The sequence below is a fragment of the Meleagris gallopavo genome, chromosome 12 (assembly GCF_905368555.1).
Source record: "Meleagris gallopavo chromosome 12, MGAL_WU_HG_1.1, whole genome shotgun sequence".
Taxonomy (NCBI): domain Eukaryota; kingdom Metazoa; phylum Chordata; class Aves; order Galliformes; family Phasianidae; genus Meleagris; species Meleagris gallopavo.
This window is the reverse complement of record NC_139415.1, coordinates 5,173,387-5,196,151: the sequence shown is the minus strand read 5'-3', so window position 1 is coordinate 5,196,151 and position 22,765 is coordinate 5,173,387. Positions and strand designations below refer to the sequence as shown.

The following is a 22,765-nucleotide window of genomic DNA, read 5'->3' as shown; positions in this document are numbered from 1 at the left end:
TCTCTACAGTGTTATTTCACGGATGAAAGAAATCCATATTCATCTATTTGTGCAGAGGCCTGAAGTCCTCCCAGGTGTGTCTCAAAATGGTTATGGCATCCCAAGAGATGGGTTTTGCTTTTGGATCACTAATTGGGTTGATGGACGTGAAAACTCATGCTGCTAGATAGCAAGCTATTGGCTACACTTCTAAGGAGTGAATAAATTATCCTAAGCTTAGCAGGAATTTATGCCTACAGAATAAGGAAGGGTACCATCTGTTCAAGAAGAGATAATATAAAATTTTTTGGTGTTAAATTGTTCACTTCTGATACAGCTGTATCACTGGTGAATACTCCATATACTGAAATTATGTGGAAGCCAAAATCTACCTTTTCAGAACAAGGGCAGGAAATCACCTAGGACTGTATGCAAGGTGGATGTCACAATTTTGAAAACGTAATGAATGCTTCTGGAGTAAATGTGGGGGAAAATCTGAACTCTTAATGGGGGGAAAAATGAGAAGGAATAACTTTACTAGCACCATTTATATGAGTTTGAAATAATTTCACATTACCTCAGCTATTCTTCAGAACAATTTTAAACTTGGACTAAGCAAGATGTCTCACACCAGGAAATACAGGCACTCTCTGTACTCAATTCATTTCCATATTTCTAATAAAAGTCCTTACTAACTTCTGAGGACTGAAGTTCTCCTCTGTCTCTCTAGAGATCATACAGCCAGACCTCCAAAGTCATTTTAAGTAGGTTAAGGCAATGGACATGATATGCATACAGAAGCTGAAAACATCCAACAGGATCCCAGCATTACAGTCTATATATTGAATCATTTTTATCTCTTATCCATGATACTATCTAAAAAACTTAATTTGTGCATTCTTCTTGAGAAACTGTGATCACACCCTATACTCCATAAACATTTTTACTAATATTTACTGGAGATGATGCAAGCTAGGTTTTAATTACATTTTATCCTACTGGACAAAAGAAATTATTAGTGTAATAAAAAATCAGAAAAATGAGCTGGTAAATAGCTATCTCATATTTATTTCTACTCTCCCATCTGAGAAGGATGAGAAATCTATACATTCCTCTTCCTTGTGTTGGCAGTTCACTGAGCCAGAGGAAATAAGAGTCTATTACGTTTTTCTACTCATATTACAGAGTATTTAGGCATAATAGCTAAGTGGATGGTCAAATATAGAATAGTAAGATTTTCCATGTCCTAAGAAGTTCATTATTTAACTACAAAATAAAAGCTGATGGACTCCTACAAAAGTGAATGCAAGGACAAGGTCAGTCACAGTAAGCACTAGCACTTCTGTTGCTTTTTGTTTGTTTGTTTTGCAGGTGGGTTTAGTTTCAAAATTATTTCAAAATTAATTTGCAGGATATACATAAATCATTTCTGGTGTTTCATAGCATTGTATCCTAGAAGCAAGGGATTAGGCACAAGATGTTTATTAAAAAAATATAACAAATGGATGATGAAGTCCCATCATAGATCTTAGAATCTTTTTTGTTGGAAGGGACCTTTAAAGGTCATCTAGTTTAACTCCCCTGCCATGGACAGGGACACCTGCAGCTTAGATCATGTTGCTTAGAGCTTGGTCCAGCCTGATCTTGAATGCGTCCAAGAACTGGGCCTCCACCACCTCTCTGGGCAAGCTGTTCCAGTGCCTCACCGCTCTTATTGCAAAAAACTTCTTCCTTATGTCCAATCTAAATCTCCCCTCTTTAAAACTGTTACCCCTTGTCCTATCACAACAGACTCTGCTAAAGAGTCTGTCCCCTTCCTTCTTATGGCTCCCTTTTAGGTACTGAAAGGCCACTGTCAGGTACCTGGAGCCTTCTCCAGGCACTCTCAGCCTGACCCTGCAGGGTAGGTTTTCCATCCCTTGGATCATTTTTGTGGGCACACTCCAGCAGGTCCACATCTCTCCTGTACTGAGGACTCCCCATCTGGATGCAGTACTCCAGGTGAGGTCTCACAGTGCATAGCAGAGAGACAGTATCACTTCCCTCACCCTGCTGGCCATGCTACTTTTGATACAGCTCAGGATACAGTTGGCTTTCTGGGCTGTAAGGCCACATTGCTGGCTTACGTCCAGCTTCCCATCCACCAGTACCCCCAGGTCCCTTCTAGCAGGGCTGCACTCCGTCCTTACATCTCCCAGCTTGTACTGATAGCAGGGGTTGCCACGATCCAGGCACAAGACCTTGCACTTGGATTTATTGCATCTCTTGAGGTCCTGGGCTCACTGCTCAAGCCTGTCCAGTTCTCAGTGAATGGCATTAAAGGCCTTACTGAAGTCCAGATAGACGACATCAGCGTATCTTCCCTTGTCCACTGATGTGGTTATGCCATCATAAAAAGCAACAAAGTTGGTCAGGCAAGGTTTGCCCTTGGTGAAGTCATGCTGGTTGTCCCATATCAGCTCCCTCAATTCCATGTGCCTTTGCATAGCTTCCAGGGAGGATCTCCATGATCTTCCCTGGCATTGAGGTGAGGCTAATGGGTCAGTAGTTCCCTCGGGCATTCTTCCTGCTCTTCTTAAAAATGGGTGCTATATACTGCCTTTTTTCCAGTCACTGGGAAGTTCACCTGAATGCCATGACTTCAGATATCATCGAGTCTCATCAATTGGCTGATGAACAGAAAATAAAAACTTTAAAAGTTTTCACTTGAATAGCCATTTTAAAAAATCATTATTTTTATTGTAATGGCAATTGGAAGCAGTGCTGTCAAGATAAGAGGTGATGAAGTCACATCAGGGTGTGAGAAAATGATCTTTGCAGTGGTAGTCTGATCATATATAAAAGAAATTGCTTTCACCAAGGTCAGAGGAAGCATTACAAAAATCAGATGACTTAATTAGAATATGTAAAAAAAGCTGACTTACATGGACATGATACTGAAAGAATATGCTACATATAAGATAGCACATAAATAGAGAGGTGCTACTTGCAAGCCTGAATGATAGATAAAAAAATATTGTCTGCAGGGGGAAACTGAATTTGTGTGTGTTTGATATTTACTAAGACTAAGGCGTGAAGGAAAACAAGACAGAGCAATGAACAGGGCTGTACAGACCTCTACAGAAAAAGGAGATTCCTTGGAAGAATACCTTCAAAAATATTCCAGGACACAGAAATGGATAGAACGATGAAAGACTGATAGGGAAGGGCACCATTTCAAGAAGAAAAACATGCTGGCAATGGTGAAAACAGTTGAGAACAAAGCAGTGGTTCTGATCTTTGACTACTAGAATGAGAAGTCTCAAAATAGAAAGCAACTCTACAGCAGTGTCATCGGAGGAATGCAATTTGGTCTAATAGCTTAAACATAAGAGAGGAATAGAAGTTTGAAGTGATATTTCTACATCCATACATTTTTGTATACATCTTTCTCAGTGTACTTAGTACCTACAATGCGTTGCTGCAAATACTGTAGCATAAAGTTCTTCCATAAAGTTTGTACTAGTATTTTTCCTATGCACAAAAGTATGAAAAGAAATGACAAAGGCCATTAAATGAACAGGCATGCAGTCATTTTAAGTTACTGAGATTTCTACTTAACACATTGCGTTTCTCAGTGCAACATCCACTTTCAGACGAGAGGACAATTTCCTGTTTTAGAGTTGGAGCAAAATGACCTATAAAGGTTTTTCATCCACTAGATTAATGACAACTGAACTTCTATGTTACTGTTTCACTCAATTCAAAATCTTAACAGTAAAGCTCTGCATGATCTCATACATTTCTCTCTCAGTTAAATCAAGAGCCCAGCATTCACTCCAATAGAGACATACTTCAAATATATTTTATATACTACTAAATATCCTTATCACACTAACCAGAATATAATCATGAAACAAAAAATAAACTGATACAGCTTGGCAGATGAAATTAAGTGTCTGTATTTGAAATATTACTCTCAATCTAAGTTTTTCATGCATACTTCCCTTAGTAAGCAGCTGACTATTTTATACTAAGAGTTGCATCTTAATTTGGATTTTTTTCTTTTTTCCTCTTTTTTAGGATTTAGACCAGACTCTTTAAGATTACTTCTATGAAAGAATACCTTAAGCAGCGCAGTTCAGGGGAACACAGACAATGTTTCTGCACAAGCTGGATAAGATTAGGAAGACACTTCTCCTAGAGTAAGTGATACCATTAGCATTCTAAATTTTTGTGAATATTCGTGTCAGTAATACCAGGTGCACTGTTAACTAACAACACTGTATAGGGCTACTTCAGTGTGACCTAAATTCTCAGAATCACAGTTTGTCAAGGGACTTCTGTGCCTCCTGAGCTGCAGAGGTACTGAAGGTACAGAGGCTCACAGAGGTACAGGAACACACTTCCATGCTTTTAGAGCTACTGCTGTGCTTAGGTGAATAAGTGAAAGATTCCTTCCAGCACCAACTGAGGCAGAGTTGGGAGGAATTTAGTGGTTTGCTAAATCCATTTTAACATATAGGTGATGAAGACAACTGAGGATCTAGATGTAGCCACCATATCAGCATTTGCAAATGTGTTTAAATTTATGTCTGAGGTGACTTGCCCCAAGGGTATGTGGATGAGATGGAAATACTTACCAAGGACAAGAAAAGTTTTCCAACAGTTTTGTAGTTCTTGAATTGTTCAGCTCTGCAAGGGATTTGGTCTTAGGTCTTCTAAAGCAGCTGCTGCAGTAATGCAAGCATGAATTTTTAAACAAAAGAAACAATAAATTAGAACCTTGCAAAAATTTTAGAGGAACGAGTCTGTTTTAGACTCAAAATAATTTCGAGTGCTGTTTCTAAAACTAAAATACCTTTGAAGTTAAAACTCTGTTTAAAAGGCATGCAGTCTCACATAGTCATTAAACGATCTGTTCACTCATTAAGAGTCCATGAAATAAAGTTACAGCTAATATGGTACACTTCCTAGATGCTGTACCCAAGATAGTATTTCTTCCTACCAAAGTCACTTAAATACGTCTCTGAGGTCAATCAGATTTAATTGATCTTGCAGTAATAACTTGGTTTCATAGCATTCTAAACACATTCTCTCTGCTTATTGTGATATTTCTTTTACAATATATTTTATTGTATATTATTTTAGATTATACAATCTACCACTTATACTGCATTGTACATTATTATATTACTACATTGTTTTATTATAATGCCCTTGAGATCTACAATTAGAGAGCAGTTAATTTTCTCAAGCCCTTTACACAGTAACGCTTAGAAGTACGGCAAAACTTGGCTGCAATAAGATTCAACCTTTGGGATTGGTGCCAAAAAGTGGCAGCAAGCTGATGTACCACTGCACCATACTGCAGCAATTTTCTACGTCTCACCACAGAACCAAGAATGCATGCTGAATGAATAAGTAGCATTCCAACACCAGCATTTACAGAAATGCTGCCAGGCTTCCTAGCAAATCTGATTTGATGAACAACCCCATGGATTTCAGTCAAATAAAACTCTAGCAATTATGTTTCTTAAAGGTCAAAGAGGGAATAACTTTATATTTTTGGAATAAGAAAGGTCTGCTGTCTTGGCAGAAAAGACCTGTTCACCCTCTTGTTAAGGCATGAAGTAAGAAAGGAATCAGCAGAACAGAGGACTAGTGGTACTACCACAGAGGACAAACAGAGGTTACTATGCCAAGATGTTGCACAAAGACAGAATTATCCAAGAATACAAAAAAAAAATTAAGCCAAGTAAATAAATAGCAAGCTTTAACACAAGCAAGTGTAGAGTCTTGCATCTAGGGAGGAATAATTGCATGCACCAATACAGGCTGGGGGACGACCTGCTGGAGAGGAGCTCTGCAGAGAGGGACCTGAGTGTCCTGGTGGACGACAGGTTGGCCATGAGCCAGCAGTGTGCCCTGGTGGCCAAAAAGGCCAATGGGGTCCTGGGATGCAGAGTGTGTCCAGCAGGTCGAGGGAGGTGATCCTCTCCCTCTACTCTGCCCTGGTAAGGCCTCATCTGGAGTACTGTGTCCAGTTCTGGGCTCCCCAGTACAAAAAAGACAGGGATCTCTTGGAAAGAGTCCAGCGGAGGGCCACAAAGATGGTGAAGGGCCTGGAGCATCTCCCCTATGGAGAAAGGCTGAGTGACCTGGGTCAGTTTAGCCTTGAGAAAAGAAGACTGAGAAGGTCCTGATCCAGGTCTATAAGTATCTAAGGTGTGGGGGCAGAGTGGTGAGGCCAGACTCTTTTTCTTTACGATGAGGGTGACGGAGCACTGGAACAGGCTGCCCAGGGAGGTTGTGGAGTCTCCTTCTTCTCCTTCTCTGGAGATATTCAAGACCCGCCTGGACGCCTACTTGTGCAACCTGGTGTGGGGAGCCTGCTTTGGCAGGGGGGTTGGACTCGATGATCTCTGGAGGTCCCTTCCAACCCCTATGATTCTGTGATTTGTGGGAATTTCTTGTCCAAAACATAATATTTATTTGTAGTTTTCTACAGTAGTCCTGAGCAACCTAGAACTCATATAACAAATATATCTCAAGTAGAATATGAATAATAAATTCTGAGTCTATTATTATGAGTAATAATGGAGGAGGGTTCAGGAAGACATAAATTGTTCCTGAGTTACACAATAAAAATAAAAGGCATTTTATTTCTGATCAGCTACTCCATCTGAGTGAAAGACAGATCAAGACAGAAATTTATACTTTTTTTGTGGTGATTCACAGGAGTCCTGAGTGGATTCCTGGAACACTTTCAGACCCCACCCAAACAAGCAAACATATCTGTTTGTTTCTATTTTAAGTCATCTTAAAATATTTAAATGTTTTCATGAGAATCTTGCATGTCTTGGCGCAGTATGTGGATTTCTCACAAGAATTATCAAGAAAACGAAATAAAACTTCTTCTGAAGGTATTATGTCTGATGCTGACATTGATTGTCTAAGGTGCTAATTACCTTAAGTAAGTGTCAAGGTATCTTCAGGGCAAGTATTTAATAATGCCTATGATAAATGCAAACGTACTCCTTTTTATGCAATAAACAGGCTCTGCTCTACTCATATTTTTGGAAAAAAAAAAAAACCAACAAAATGTGATGTGAAGACAGCCTTTATCCCTCTATCAATTTACAGAATTCTAAAGGTTTCCACTTAATTCCAAAATAGATTATAAATTACACATAAATTACTAGATGATCTTATTGGTCTTTCCAACCTTAAAGATCCTATGATGCTATGATTCTACTTTTTCTTACAACGCTCTGTTTGTTTGGTGCTGGCTGCAGCCTCCTTTAGTGATGCTTTATGAAAAAGTACATGCTAGTATATTACTTGTACATGTACATATAAAATAAATCCTATTTAATTTTTCATTAAGTTTATGTAAAAATTTGACAGTGCCAACTTATTAACTTTTATTTGACGTAGACATGTGAGATATGTTTTGTGTTAGCTTAAATTCTTATAAGATCCTTTGCTTGAAGAAAGATCTCAAGATCTGTAATTATCACTTTACAACTTTGCTCAATTCCTGCATGAAAAAAGACAGACTTCATTCTATTATTTATGCTTGGGATATGAACAGACTTTTTCCTGCTTGTGCCAACAAGTGAACACCTACTTGTTTCCTTTGATTCTGAAAGAAGTACTTGGAGAAACCCAGAATACCAGGCTGGCCTAATTTGTATGCTGAACTCAGTATTTCATTTAAATACTCCACTCTGAGGTCCTAGGTGCTAACAGAATATCAACATTTTGGTTCTGCAAAATTAAGCTAGTCTTCTTTTTTCTCCCCCAAAAAGAACAAACCATTGTTCAGATAATAGGAGAAAATGAGGATAATAGTTATCCATTAGCCAATGTTTGTACAGTGCCATGAAGATGAAGAACCCCTAGTGTTTTCATCACCATATGTTTTCATCCATTTCATTAGCTGCAGCATGGAGAACAAAATCAATAGACTGTACAGTATCTAAGGGCTTCAGGCTTCAGCAAATAAAACATCAAACTCTGAAAAGGGAAGCAAGATCTCCTACAAGAAAAAGATGTAGATATATGACAATTCCTAGAAACAGTTTATTTCACCACTGGCATATTTATTCCTGGGTGATTGGGACTAATTTTTTCTCACTCATTAGTGAAATTACTGGATTTAATTTGAATTTACACTGAGTATATGGCTCACTCATTACGTTCCCAATTGTAGTTTCTTTTTCAATTCACTGATTTTTGTTAAGATATATTTCAGCAGGGACTCTGCTACAGAATATGTATTGCCAAGAAAGGTGCATGTATGATCAAAAAAAACAAAAATGAATTTAAAGTATGCTGACATTGACTGCATCTATCAGATGACAGTCTGGTAATGGTAGCCAGCATTTTACCTATTGTTAGGAACAGCACTTTACAATTTGACTTACATCCACTCTAAGTATTAAAGTAATGTAAATTTTAACAGTAAACAAATCCTGGTCACTCTGTTACGTTCTCTGATTACTATACTACAGGAGAACACATCTGGTATAAAAGTGCACTTCAACAAACTGCTGTTTTCTCAATACATAAGTCATGCAGACAATGTCTGGAAACAAATATGTCCACCTTTTATAATAACTGTTACATTCTCTTAACAAGGATGGTCTTAAACAAACCAGCAGCACAAGAACATTTAAGGAGCATGTATTTTGCTGTAATGTAGTCTCTCAAATGAACATGTCTAGTTTTATCATCACTAAACTTTAATTGCAGATCAGCATAATCGGAGCTTGAATTGTATTTCAAATTCTTTAAGGATCACATGGAGCTGCCTGGAGACACTACAGTTTACAGTCTGCTTTACTGTCACTTTTCTAAATGCCATGGCATCTTTCTTTATGCTATCATGGACTCCCTTTTCCTGTAGGTCATGACAGCATTCTGGTACAAAGGACTACGTCTGTACCAAAACCTTCACATTTCCTCTTTCCTAGGGCAGTTTGTACAATCTATCCCATTATCATCATTTTTACAACAATGAGGCTTGCTGAGAAATGAACACAGACAAAATTATATATAAAAGGATACTTAAAGTCAATACATAATGGAACTTAAATGAAAATTTAAAATAAATTAATTAGCATGCTTATTACTTTCCAGAGATCAATTATTTTATAAATAGTGCTGGAGCCATGGATTTGAATTTTAACTGAAGTGAAAAGGACGGAGGTGAAATAATACAGAAAGACTTCAGAAATAAACTAAGAAAAAACAGCTTCCTATATATCACTCAAGGGCTAGTATGTAAATGCATGTCAGTATACATTATGTGAAAGGACAGATATTAAACTATAAAAACACAATTAGTTCTCTTCCATCGGTTCTAAGTAACTCATCATCAGTTATTTTGTAGCATATTAGGATTATCATGAGATGTCTTTCTAAATCCACTTTACAATGTTCCTGTTTGCCTCTAATCCAAATTACTGTAGTCACTGCTGCTAGGCAAAGACAATTCTGCTTGATCAGTTCAACTTTAAACCATAATGACACAAGCGATCTATTCTTACTTATTTTTATTTGCCTTCTCTGCTCCAACTGCAGCCCAAAACACCACTATCGGGTGAAGCAGCAGCCTGGGGAACAACCATTTCATAGGTCTGCACAGAAGGACTAGAGCATCCTATTAAAAACAAATGTTATTGCTTCAGCAGTGAAAAAGCCCAGCCCTGCAAATTCTTACCTACATGAATAGTGTCACCTTTACTATACTAGCACTAAAACTGACGGCTCTAGAATTGCTCAGTGGATTTAGGATTAACTACCTATCTATGGACTGAAGTCCCAAACCTAGTGTTTTCTAATCTTGAAAGATTATCTTTTCATCCAAAACCACAATTATGACAACTATTTCGAAGAAATAAAACAGCTGCTGCTCCGCATAGAAAATGCATATATATCACTGGCAACAGACAATAAATGAAACACTGGAAAAATCCACTGCATTATACCCAAACTGCTCTTGTTTATGCTCAAAGTGGCACTAAAATAAGTGTTGATGTCTTATCACCGCTGTGCAGGTCTACAAATCTACATCAGACTTGATCACACTGCGTGACAAATGAGAATGTGTTTCCAATTCAGGGCCAGCCTGATGTAACACAGCTATACTATAGCAAAAAAGCATATCTTGTTTGTTCAGGACAAGCCTGATCTGAGATTTTTACTGTACTTTTTCACCTTTCATTTAGGCTTACATGAATTTAAGATCTTTCCTCAAAATTATTTATCAGTGAAATCCTGATGTGATGCAGAGGAGTTAGCTGAATAACCCTGTAAAGACGCTTTTTAGCATGACCACTGTTGGTTTTTTTACATCTGCAGAGAGAACTAAGGTTTCAGTGGAGTTATGGAAACAGCCTTAGAGTAACTGATTAGAGAGAGTCAACATAGGAGAGTGTATATTAAAAAAGCTAGTATATTATGAGCAAGCAAAATAGATAGCTGTATATGTCTAAAATGTATTTCAGACTGATCTGAGAAATGAATCTTTTTGTGGAATTAGAACAAAAGTATGACTAGCAAGAAAATTATAGGTCACACAAAAGCAGCATAATAGCACCAATGTGTAAACCACATGAAAAAAGATATATTCCAGAAGTAACAGCAGTGTGCACTGCAGGCATCTAACTCCCCTCTTACTATGAGATCAAAGTCTATACTGAGGATATACATAATTAGCACTGTCTTCTAAAAGAAAATACAGCAAACAAAACAGTCAGAAGAGTGGGAAAAGAAATATGGTAGCTCTTGTCCACTTTAAAAGATAAAGGACAACAAAAATGCTCCCATTCCAAAGCAACAGAATCTGTTTCTTTAGGATAGAGGCAAAACCGTATGGGAGATTCTACAACCTTCCTCTTGCTCTCTGAAAGAATTAAAGGACTCTTTCCAATTGAAAGTAAAGGTGTTTCCACAATAACAGTAACTGATGCTCTGCAATTAGCTGGGCTGAATCCACTGATCAATTCAATACAGCTTAACTGGTGAAATAATGGCAAAAGAAAAGCCCGGTCTGCACAGCGCTTTGCACCTTAAATCAACAACTACAGTAGCACTGGATCCCTTCTCAGACTCCATGCAGCAGGGGTCCTTCCCACGCATGCCTACTTCATGAGGGCTTCAGTTTAGTACTCCTAAATCATTTGATATACTCTTTATGTCACTATTCTTGATAGCACTTCTCCCACAGGTGGAAGACTCCAAGAATAGTTTCAACTAAAGATGGTGGCAGTGAAACTGGATTACAGGACTGAGTCAAAAGCTGTCAGATTTTTCTGCCATGATCTCTATCTATTAGATCTACAATGTCTGACAGATAGAGGTTTTTAGAACTAATTATTGGGCCTGCTCCTGCCTCTTCCTGAAGCGAACAGCCAACCCCAATCAGTTATGTCCTTAATGCAACTCTATGTTTTTGCCACAGAAATAAATCAAGGATGACACATTTCATATCGGGCTATATCTGACCCTGTGACACTGCACAAGAATTCATTAGGAAAAAAGAACATCAGAATTCATTAGATAGCCTGAAAAGTCTAACATTTTTCTTTTAAAATTATAATGGTTTAAAAACAAAAGGCAAACCCCCAAACAGTTTTAGTGCAGAGCAGGCATGTGTGCACAACCATAAATAACTGGAGTTGTACCCGAGGCACAGATGTTTCAAACCCAGATGAAGAGGCTGGCTCAAGAGCACCTCTTTTCTATACATACACATAAGCAGATGAGATTTGTTTGTTCACTTTTTAGCTCTGTCTATGTAAGAGGACATATTCTTGTGTTTCTCTGGATTTCATTTGATAACTATCAGATGATTATTGGAATTCACATACATTTCCTTGTTGTATTTTTCTGAAGGTTCTTCCCAGGTGACAAAACTAATTATTCTTAAGGTCACTACTGGATGCAGTTTCTTAGAACGGTCAACGATAGCAATCATGGTATTATTTCAGATGTACCTACTGGTTGCAGTTATTTGGCTATTTCCTCACCTTTCTAATGAAGAAACAAAAATTTGTTTTAAATCAGGGAAGGTTGGAAACAGCATAATGAGATGTGACAGGTTACAGCAAAAGTCAACTCTTGAGACTTCTTTTATTTCCCCATGCCAAACTTGAAGATATTGTGAATTCAAATCCTCTGTGCTAGTCATAAAATTTTAATTAGCTAAACTAAAATTATTGGTACTTTTTACCACTGTTCTTATTTATTTCTTAAACTACTAGATTTAGCACCACCAAAATAAATTGCAGATTGCAAAAGGTCACCACCTGTATGTTAACACTTCCACTTCTGCCTACACGTGAGCATTCTGTGAAGCTTGATTATAATTAATCAGTAATCTAGTCTCTTGTTTCTCACTGCCAAGCGATAAATTAACTATTAGCTATAATCACAGATGGAATATTAATTTCTACAGTGCCCTAGGGGTACTTCTGTATGTAGTACAAGATGCCTCATGAATGGATCTGATTCAAAGCTTTAGTAGAACTATGAAACAAAGCAGAGCAGATCTAGTCAGGATCAGCTGCAGCTATATTGAAACCAAAGATACCCACATCAGCAATTTTTGTAAGCAGCGCTGAGATACATAAGAACTTAAATTTAGATATCACATGAAAGAATGAATTCCTCTTTCCAATGCACAAAATTAAGCACCTTTGTTTGCAAAGCATTAGTATTACCCAGAGGTTTGTGAAAAACAGTTTGACTTTCAAGGTTGAAATATGTTCTCTAAGGACATCACTGTATCTATGTTGTGCAATGGGGAAAGTTCTAGTAGGGAAACAATTGGTTTTTCCCTAGTTGCTCTGCAGTACACACTGAAGCATCTCTCTACACTCAAGAGCAGCAGATGGATCCAGAGGTTCTGCCTCTGGTTTTGCCTGTTTCTCAGCTCCATATTTGCCACAGGCTTCATCTTGCAGCATCTCTCAGATTTCTAGTGCATGAAAATGATCTTTGCACAGGTGCAGAAATATATTCAGCTGTCCTCTTTCCCTATGTTTTTTTTCATGGTTTCTCTGCATTTTTCTAGCCTTTGAATGTTGTACAAGACAGAGAAAGTATTATTTTTCAATAGTGGAGGGAGGAAGTTCCATAAAATATTAACAATTTTGTGGCACTTGGGAGTAGCAAAATACACTTAAGATGCATTACATTGCATCAGTTTTTCAAAGTCTTTAGAAAACTAAATACAGCGTGAGTTCCTAGTTAGACTATAAGGAAATGCAGCCTCTCTTTAAAGTGCTAGTCTGTATTTTGGTAGCTTACTGCAATCCAGCACAGAATTATCCAATCAAGGCACCTGGTCATCTCACTACAAATTATTTGATTCTTGAGTCTATCAGCAATCCAGAATGGCATTCACAGCACTAGAAATTCAGCATAAGAAAATGCTTGAATAGGAAGAATAGGATGAAAGTCACTGAGAAACAGTTACTTCAAACTTCTAAAAGAATACTACTAATTATTATGAAGCTTTCCCTCCATAGAATTTTAAATTACTTTTTCATTTTGCAATCAATCACTGCAGCATACATAAAATAATTTCAAGCTTTAATTATAAAGGAATAGGCAATGTACTTTGAAAACAGTGTAAAGATGTAGCCAATTTAGACATTTCAAGCAAGACTCATATTTTGATTTCACCTTCTGCTGTTGCATTTTAACCCTAATCTTAAGCATCCTGTATTATGGGAGGTTATCACTTATTGCACAGCAAGTCTTAGAGAGCTGCTGTTCTCTGTGGACCTAAGTGTTCTGTCTCTGGCACAATCTGATATGAAATAGCAGAGCAGATGAGAAGCCTAGCAACAAATGATGGCAGGAGAAAGCAACTACCAGCGCTGACTGCCAGACCTACACAACTCAGGAATAATGCCCAGAAGGGAAAGAACAGCATCACTTGACAGCTTATACCTAAACTACTACATACAAGTACTTCTATATCACAATGTATTGCATGGAGCTCCCCCTACAGAAATATGAATAGCTTTTTTGCACAAAATGTAAAACCTCATTAGCTACTGCAACCCCATTTACAGTCATTTAGGTACCATGAGCTTTTGATGGAAAACCCCATCACATCTGTATTTACAACCTCTGTCAAAGCTTAGGGTCTTGTTAGGCTCACAGAGCACAAGTGTGAGTTCTTTGTTACTAGCTGAAAGGTTTTTGGAAGGAAGAAGCATTGGCTGTGTGCTAGTGAGCTGCCTCCAGCTGATGTCCTTTAGGAAGGCTTATCCTGAATTTATCATCAGAGGGCACAAGAAAGCAGCACTCTTCTTCAATCATGAATAAACAAAGGGATAGCTCACTAGGTCACTCCTCAACAAGCCACTGGGTTAGTCTTGTCTTAAAAAACTACAAAAACTGTGGACCAACTATATATAAAGCATATATCATTTTGGTTGAGTAAACCCTAACAGCTCAACTGAGATATTACTCGTGATACTATTAACTGCAGGATGCTTCAAATATTCAGATATTTGAAAACCTCAGTTTCTGAAGATGGGTATTCATAAATTTCAAATGAAAGAACTAGTTCCTAGTAGTATCAAGCAACATATCAGCAGATATTAAATTCTACTGCATAAATAATCTGATTAGAATCATAGAATCACCAAGGTTGGAAAAGACCTCCAAAGTCAAACAGTCCAACCATCCATCTACCACCAATAATTCCTCACTAAACTGTGTCCCTTAGTACAACATCTAAAACTTAAACCTGTAATTGTGAAACCTAACAGCATTTACTTTGAATTTTCAAAACTATCTGTCCCTTATGCTCAATGTAAAACAATTTAACTTAGCAAGCAAAGGCTGAGAAGCAAGGTAGGCTAAATGCTCTTCACTAGTAGGTTGCTGGATGCAGAGGATCTTGGCAGAATTCACTTGATTTAGCTGTAAAGGAAAAAAGGCTGCAATGCAAAGTTCAACATACTATGCCATGCAGTCTTTCCCAGTTGTAGACCACTCCCTTCTGAGGGGAAAAGAGGGCCTGATACACTGGACTGTATGGGGCTGCTGAATCACAGCCTGAACCTTTGATTGATCACCTGAGGCAAGCAATGAGTCAGCCAGGGGAGCACAGGTGAAGGCAAATCACATGTGCTGCAGGAAGGGGTGGAGCCTGGCTGCACCTCTCCTAGACCCATTTAAGAGCTGACTGCCAGGGGGAAGGATCTCTCTGGAGATCTGCTCCACCAGGATTTCATCTCACGAGCCCAGGACAGGGTGAGCAACTTTCTCTTATTTCTCCAATATAAATTATATTAGCCAAGCTCCTGGATATATATCTATACCATCTGTATATCCATTGATTAAACACTGGACCCTACCCACAGAGAAGTGTGCAGCCTCCCTGAGGCCCAGGTTAGGGACATTGCTAGGAGCTCCCTGGTCTGGTACTTCAACTTACCTGGCAGTTGCTGGAAATACAATACAGTAGAGAGGAAGTAGTTTAGGAGGTTCCTGGAGTGTGTGGAAGATACCAGAGGAAGCACCTTGCAGTTTACAGGCAGAGAAAGACTTGTGGGAGACGTGGTGGTTGGAAGCTGCCTTGGGCATAATGACCACAAAAGTGAGTTTTCTGTTCTTGGTGAAGTCAGGAGAGAGGTCAACAAAACTGCTACACTGGATTTCCAGAGAGCACGACTTAGAACTGATTAGGGCACTGGTGGGGAGAGTCCCTTGCAGAGTCAGTGCTTAAGGGCAAAGGGGTCCAGAAAGGCTGGACATTCCTCAACAGGGAAATCTTTGAGGCTCAAGAACAGGTTGTCCCTGTTAGTGCTGTAAGATGAGCTGCTGGAAAAGAAGACCCATCTGGCTGAACAGGGAGCTTTTGCTGAGACTTCAGTAAAAAGAGTTTACCACCTTTGGAAGAAGGGATGGGCAACTTGGGAAGAGTATAAGGATGTTGTTAGGATACACAGGCAGAGGGACAATTAGAGAAGTAAAAGCCCAGCAAGAACTTAATTTGGCCACCACTGTTAAAGACAAAAATGTATATTATAAATAAGCAAGAGGAGGGTCAATGAGAATCTCCATCATTTACCAGATGTGGCAGGGAATATTACCACTAATGATGAGGAAAAGGTTCAGGTTCTCTGTGCCTTCTTTACTTTGTCTTTAATAGTCAGGCCAGTTACCTCTTAGGTACTCAGCCCCTTGAGTTGGAAGACAGGGATTGGGAGCAGAATAAGTCCCCACAGTTCAGGAGGAAACAGCCTCTCACTACAAGAAAGATGCTGTTGCCCTGGAGCATGTCCAGAGAAGGGCAATGAAGTTGGTGAAGGATCTGGAGCACAAGTCTTATGGGGAGCAACTGAAGGAACTGCAATTGTATCTTCTGAGGAGGCTCAGGGGAGACCTTGTCACCCCCCACAACTCCCTGAAAGGATGTTATAGCAAGGTGGAAGTCATACTCTTCTCCCAGTGTGCTGTAGTTTCTTTGAACTCTGGTTCTGGTTCTCTGCAGCTTACTATTTATATCCTGCAGATAGAGCTTTCAGTTTCCAGAAACACAGAAAGCACTTACACAAATCACAGAATGGCCTGAGTTGGAAGGGACCTCAAGGATAATCAAGTTCCAACCCCCCTGCCACAGGCAGGGTGGCCAACCACTAGATCAAGTACTAGATCAGATTGCCCAGGGCCACAACTTGGCCCTAAGCACCTCAAGGGATGAGGCATCCACAACCTCTCTCAGCCTGTTCCAGCACCTCACCACTCTCTCAGTAAAAAACTTCCCCCTAACATCTAATCTAAGTCTCCTCTCTCTTAATTTTAAACCATTCCCCTTTGTCCTATCACTATCTATCCTCGTAAAAAGTTGATTTCCCTCATGTTTATAAACTTCCTTTAAATATTGGAAGGCTGCAGTGTGGTCTCCCCACAACCTTCTCTTTTCTAGGCTGAACAAGCTGAGTTCCTTCAGCCTGTCTTCACAGGAGAGATGGTCCAGCCCTCTAATCATCCATGGTCCATGCCCTCCTCTGGCATGGACTTCAAATTTGTTATGAGAGCAGTAAATGCTCTGTATATTGAAGGATCAGGACCTCATAACTCTAACAGAAGGAGGTAATTAGTAAGGTAAAAGGTTAGAGAAAGCTTATTTTCAATTCTACTGAAGTATCTATTTCAAAATGTTATTGTGGCATTGTGTTAAAAAAATTGGGTCCATCCAGACTAGAGTTCTCTGAGACGTGTTTTTACAGTTGTATGACCAATGCAAAGACTGACATTTGAAAAAAGTCTTGCTTTACCAAGAGGTGACTACTTTACCCAGATTTCTACCCATGAAATTGCAGTACCAAAGATAGGGATTTTATTGTTTTGGAGAACTGAGTTGTGTTACTTGTTTTTCCTCACTCAATATTCTTATTGCCTGAACAGAAGATTTCAAAGCTTTGTTTCTTTTCTGATGCTACATAAAGAACAAAAAGCATTCATCACTCATTGAATAAGCACTTTGAAATCTTTGCTAACTTCCCAAACATGCCGCTTCTCCTTGGGAAGCAATGGATTTGAGTGGAGTGGCAGAGACAACTGTTGAAGCATTATGGATTCTATTTATCTTTGGCTGGAAGACAGGGTCAGAGCCAAGTACCAATTTTAAGAAAGTCTTGAGCTCTGAGAAAGAAAACTTACCTGATGTCAAGTGTCTGCAAATTGTAGTGATTACAATAAAAGACCACTCAGCTGTTTGGAAAATAATGAAATACCTTCATGAGTGGTTCAAAATGAAGGGTACAAAAGAACTTAAAGGGTGAAGCAAAATACTGTGAACAGATTGTTCATCCTCTGGGATAGAAGAGAATGTTACCTTTAAATGAAACACACGCAAGGTATAAAACAAAGTATGCAATTAGCCTGCCATTAAAAGATTCTTTCTTTAGACTGCCTACTCTGGCTTGAAAAAAGTTTTCCATGAAGGTGGAGAGAATATTTCTCAGAAATCCACAGGCAAAGTTCAAGTTAAATCCTTGATGGAACAGACTTTCTATACTTAAAATGTGGGCATTAACACTGTTACTTCAAAAGAGCTACTTTAAGCCAGGAAGTCAGATGCCATTAGCTGCCTGGGTTCTGATGCAAGTCGTCTTATCCCATCAGATTCTAACAGCTTGCAGAGCAGAAGGGAGCCATAGGGATTTCATCTAGCTGGAGTTGTTGAATACTGGAAAACTAGGCTTGCTCAGAAAAAGCAGAATGACAAAATGCTGGTTTACTCCTGATCTTGGAGGTTCTTGTAAGGAAAGGAAGGGGGTGAATATTTATTAAAATCTCTGATTATCTTCAAAAGGGCATCCTGCTTTTATGAGCCTTCTGCAGTATACAGTGGATTCCGAATGATTCAAGGAAAAAGCACCAAGTCAATTGCTGAGAGGTTAAACCCCACTAGATGAATAACCTCTGAGCACAGTTCCTCTGCTATCAACAGTCTGCTCAAAGGCTGAGGAAGCATTCATTTCCCTTTAGACCTCCATGAAGATAGTGAATGTTTATTTCATTTTTGCCAACTCATTATAGGGAAAACAACCACTTGAAACACTAGCGACTGTAGATCCTGCTCTCTATAGTGTGGTAAAGCTGAAATACTTTTATTATGAAAGCAGACATAAATACAAATATTAGAGCAGAAATTGTAGATCAGATTGACATAAGTTTTTGGTAGTCTATACTGTGCCTTTTATACCTTTTTAGAGCACATCTTGGGCAGTTTTTGTATGCATGTCCTAATTTCTTCAGCAAAGTTCAGGAAACAATACCCTGCTGGTTCTTCTTGTGCTTTGCTAGAGAATGTTGAGAATTCTTGTTATCTGGTAAAATTCTAACTATCAGAGATTTTCAGCTTATTCTTTGTGGCTAGGTTTGGAGTAGATAATTTTTTTATTTTATTTTTTTTTCCTCCTATATCTCTAACTTGAATGAGTCTGTAACTGAAGATATAAAAGTTGGCACACCCGTGGATAGAGTTTCTCTATTAGTTATTGACAAGCTAAGTAGGCATCAGTGCAGTTCAGAGCAAGAACAAAGCTGAAAATGCACTGTTAAGCAATTCCAAAAAGCATTAATGTACCTTCAGCCATTCTCCTTAGTAAAAGTACTATGTGGTTGAACAAGACGCAGTGTCAGGGTTAACTAGGTCAACAGTTAGTGTCAACAAGATTTGTTGAAGGCTGCAACTTACCTGACTGCAGCATGTTAATTCAGTAATAGCATCGTATGTAAAAAAAAAAAAAATAAAAAATCATATGTAACAGTTCTATAGGATAAAGGGCATTAATCCTGCAGTGCAAGGTTGCTGTACTTCTGTATAAGGGAAGGTTATAGCTGGACACAAGTATGGAAAACAGCTACGCACAGGAAGTGCTGTGCTCCATAACTGCTCATTACCTTATTTGTTTCACACTGGCTATCAAAGGATTAGGATGTATTTTGAGAAATGTTCATGAAGCTTTAGAGAAACATGCATAAGCTTATATGAGAACAAGATTTTCCCCTACATTTTATTTCATTTGTGGCTAGATAATACCTTGCTTGAATGATCATTACATTTCCTAGGCTAGGCTCTTTGATAATACTTGCAGTAATTAATGTTTTCCCTTTCAAAATGAATTGACAGATCACTAGAACATCTTACCTGAGACATCAAATCAGTACACTTTGGGTCATAGCCTATTTTGTGTTTATCTGTGTATATCCATTCAGTATTCTGCCTCTCTCATCACTAGATATGTAGTAAGCAGGTATTAAGCAAAAATCTAAATGGCAATATAAGTATTGCTAATACTTATTTTTCAGTGTTTTGATTATTTGGTCATAAATAGATTGAGTTTTCTTCAGCTGATGCTCTGGACAATATGTATGTAAGTTCTGGTACAGGCTTAGAACAAGTAATGTCTTGTCTACAGTTACTTTTATACATGGCACAAATTATGACAGTTGGCAGAATATGATATTTAAAGAACACCTATATAATTGTTCTCATTGAGACTAATTCCTTTAACAAATGGACAAATTTCTTTCTTTTTTTTTTTTCCTGTAATTTAATCAACTAGGCTTAATTTTTAAGTTTAATCATTCCAGTCTGAACAACTACACCTTGGCAGACTCATCCTCCTAATTAGAATGTCTCCTATTACAAAAAGACATATAGCTACAGTCCTGCTAGGGCAGGTGGGATGTTCTACAGGACCAGAGTACTTCAGAAAAGTAGATGTAGCAAAAAAATAAGTCTTGAAATGTTACTGAGCTGCACCCAGCTCAAATCAAAGGTTGGCCTGCAGCCACCTGAACTTCAAAGACATGTCACTGTCCCTTCATAACTTGATAACTGTAAAACAATAAGATAATGCTATGCAGACCTTTTCTTGGCTTTCTCAGTGAATTTTGGAAGGCACTTTGTATCCTCTGAGGAAACTATTTGGTACCATCATTTGTAGCCCATTATTGCATGGCTATCATCAGTTTCTCTCCTATTTGACACCTCTTTTTCAGAGTCAAGCCCTCAATGGTCACATAGTATTTCTCCTGCATTTAATTCTACATCTTTATTTGCTACAGTAACAACAGTCAGCTAGGGCAAATAAACCCCAAAATTTGGTTTATTTTACAGCAGCTCCATTTAATTCAAGCTGTTACTGTATTGGTTAGTATAGTTTCAGTTCTACAGTAAGCTTATGACCAGGTGAAAACACTTCAAACTTTACTGTTTAAAAACAGTTTGAGTTTTCCCTGTTACTTGTCTTAATGACATGAGAGACTGTGGTGTTCAGCGTGCTTCCTGTGATAGGGAGATTGGCATGTGGCTCAGCAAGAGACATGGCTGCTGGCCTCCCAGTGGATGGTGTGAAGAAGAAAGCAGAAGAAGGAAGGATTATTGCTGCACTAGCCTGTGGAGGTGACAGTCAGTGTGTCAGTGGACCAACGCATTACAAGCTGTGAACCAGTCAGCTAGGGTGACCCCAGCTAGAGTCACATGCTCATGTGATGTTGTAAGAGAGGCAATCTTAAAAGCAATATGGACTTCATTCTGTCAAAAAACAAGACGATTGTGCCAGGATATAGAAAGGTTGGGAAAGTTATGATTGCCAGTGTACTCATCTGATGTTTCCCAACCTTGTGATGTTATTTATCAATACCACATCAGGCTACTACGTTACCTTAAGTACCAGATTATTTTAATTAGGATTATCATTACACAGATAAAAACATGAAACACTGGAGTAATTACTGACAAAGCAGCTAGTTCAGAAACTCTGTATGGCATTTTGCTTGATTATTGTTATTGTGAACTGTTACAAAAAATGTCACTGGTATCATAAAGATCAACACTAACTCAAGTTTATACCACTGAAATTTCTTAATATTAACCAACATCTGTTTATTTCCACTACAACTGCTGTAGCATTGCCAATCATGAGGATTCCAAAATTATTTAAAGATGTCATGCTGTCCTCAGATGTTTAAAGTACTTATTCACAGTTTTTCCATTCTTACAGCCAGTGTGAATAGATACCTGAAGCTGAGATTCTCACACACCAACAGCTGGAACATTAGCCAAACCATGAAATACAACAAGACGTCCAGTATTAAAAAGTGTTATCAAATCTCAGTTCAGTGTTGACTGAAGAATAAGGCTTTTACTAAATTTTGATTTTAAAACTCCAGAATAAATACAGATACGTACACAAAGAAAAGAAAAATATTGTCACGGGGACAGCAATGCTGCAATAATAACAACAACAACAAAATCAGTTTCCCTCCTTCCAGTCCTTAAGAAGCAAATCACAGATGACTATGGGTCTTTACCACATCAGAATGTAAAATGTCTTTGTACATTTGCTTGTGAAGCAAAACATTCCTACACCAAAATGACAGCAAGATATTTATATGACAGAAAGCTCATTGGTTAACAGTTTGTTCTTTTCATGAATGTTATTGTAAAGCAGGAACAAGAGTAGGATAGCAACATGGATAAACCATTAGGCAACTGTTCTGCAGAGCTTGGTATTTCTGATTCAGTCATCAAGCAGGGCAAATGATTTTAGCCAAATCATTTCAGTATCTCTTTGTCTGTAGCACAGGACCATCAAATTTACTTTCTTTACACTTTCTGATAAGACGTTCCAAAGCTAAATTTCACCTACTACATATGTGTTGAATACTAAACGGGGCAAATATCAGCAGAAAGACATGCTCTGGAGATAGTAAATTATCACTGCACAGAGGTGTAATAGAACTGCTAAAAACCCTCAGGTGTTCTCTTTCCAAATACTGAAAACAGCAAGTATCTCAACACACAATTTTGGTGTCACTTCAGGAAGAATAGACAGAGCTTTCCACCCACCACTGAAAGCCCAAGGAAAAACCCTTTATTATAATTTTCAAAAGAGACTTAAAAACACACTACTGCTTCTACACTGGTATTTCCATAGCAAGTCTTCCAACAAGAAAGCCCTCATAATATTGAAATAAATAATGCAGTGCAGTTCAGTATTTACTCTCGGTTGCTCACTTCATACCACTGATGCAGCACTAAGCATGACACTTCTAGTTACCAACAGAACTGTTTCTGCCTATCATCCACTACGCCACAGCTCTTATCTCCTGGGCCATAGCATGTCAAATACTTCTACATAATTAAAGCCACACTGATTGACTGGCTAATAATATCACAGAGATAAGCTGCTTTTTAAAGCTTCCATATCTTTAATCAAGAGTTATGTTCCAGTAACACAAGCCTGTG

At 38.4% G+C, this 22,765-nt stretch overlaps 1 protein-coding gene across 5 annotated transcripts in view; it reads right to left on the bottom strand.

Annotated features, from left to right (window-relative positions):
- APBA2 (amyloid beta precursor protein binding family A member 2) overlaps nt 1-22,765 on the bottom strand; it is a 92,740-nt gene that overhangs the window by 61,759 nt on the left and 8,216 nt on the right. For 2 of the 5 annotated variants that reach the window (XM_085234416.1, XM_085234417.1), the window contains one exon: nt 4,602-4,691. The exons of 2 other annotated variants lie outside the window; for them this stretch is intronic. The gene's annotated coding sequence lies outside the window, so the exon portion shown is untranslated. The remainder of the gene's footprint in view (nt 1-4,601; nt 4,692-22,765) is intronic. One more of the 5 variants, XM_085234418.1, reaches the window with a different exon arrangement.